The sequence below is a fragment of the Fukomys damarensis genome, unplaced genomic scaffold, assembly GCF_012274545.1.
Source record: "Fukomys damarensis isolate Sample0158 unplaced genomic scaffold, DMR_v1.0_HiC HiC_scaffold_39, whole genome shotgun sequence".
NCBI lineage: Eukaryota > Metazoa > Chordata > Mammalia > Rodentia > Bathyergidae > Fukomys > Fukomys damarensis.
Window position 1 is genome coordinate 127,772,586 of NW_022900951.1, and position 1,017 is coordinate 127,773,602.

Consider the following 1,017-nt stretch of genomic DNA (forward strand, 5'->3'; position numbering starts at 1 on the left):
GGCCACACCCAAGGCAGAACCCCGCCTCCGCCGCGGTCCACTCACCTCGGGCCGCCCGGACGGTCGCGACCGGAAATGACGCTTCGGAGCGCGACGAGGGCCGTTGAGCACGCGGCTCCCTGCTTCCTGAGTCCCAGCACATACTCCGCGTCCTGGTCGGCTTTGGCCGGCTGTGGTCGCCACCTCCATCGCGGTCTGGGATCTTGCAGGAAAGGACCAGATTGGAAAGGGGAGGAGAGAAAGAATGGAAACAGATGACAAATGGATGAGAGAAAGGTGATGAGAGAGCGTGGAAAGGCACTGGGGCGGCTGGCACGCTACTCTAAAATGAACCTTGAGGGACGTGGTGGCATGTGCCCGTCATCCCAGCACTCGGGAGGCCGAGGCAGGAGGATCGCCACAAGTTCTAGGCCAGCCAGGGCTACAAAGCGAGAGCCTGTCTCAAAACAAAATAAACAACAAACCCCAAATAAGTAAACACAGTAAATGGACCTCTTGGAGCTAGAAGTGCATCTCAAATAGAGCACTTGTTTAGCTTGAATTAGCCTCTCCAGTCAGTTCCCAGCATCTCCAGATTAAATACGTAAATAAGATAAAAAAAGTAAGAGGAACTTGTTCGCAGAGAGCAGTGGGCCCCAGAGTAGGAGGTATTTGCTCCAGAGGGTGCTTAAGACGTGGTTGTGGACTTGGGTAGAATACAAAAATTTGTAGTATCTCTAATTTTTTGAATAACAAATCATAAGTTTTTAAAAATTTGTTTCTTTTTTGAGACAGGGTCTGCTAGGTAGTTCAGGCTGACCTTGAACTCACTATGTAGCCCAGGCTGGTCTCGAATTCCTAGTGATCCTCCTGCCTCAGCCTCCCGAGTGCTGGGATGACAGGTGTGTACCACCACAGCTGGCTTCATGACAGTTTTAATAAATGTGTTCACAGAGAAATTTCTGTTTGTTTTTCCAGACAACGGCTCACTCTGCACCCAGGCTGTCCTAGGTATCCCATGCTCGCCTCAAATTTGCC

The 1,017-nt window shown here is 51.1% G+C and overlaps 1 protein-coding gene across 3 annotated transcripts in view; it reads right to left on the bottom strand.

The window, feature by feature from the left end:
- Positions 1-155, bottom strand: part of Slc10a3 (solute carrier family 10 member 3) — a 3,959-nt gene extending 3,804 nt beyond the window's left edge. Inside the window, exon 1 of one of the 3 annotated variants that reach the window (XM_010638803.3) lies at positions 46-155. The gene's annotated coding sequence lies outside the window, so the exon portion shown is untranslated. The remainder of the gene's footprint in view (positions 1-45) is intronic. The other 2 variants (XM_010638801.3, XM_010638802.1) reach the window with 2 other exon arrangements.
- Between the last annotated feature and the right edge of the window lie 862 nt (positions 156-1,017).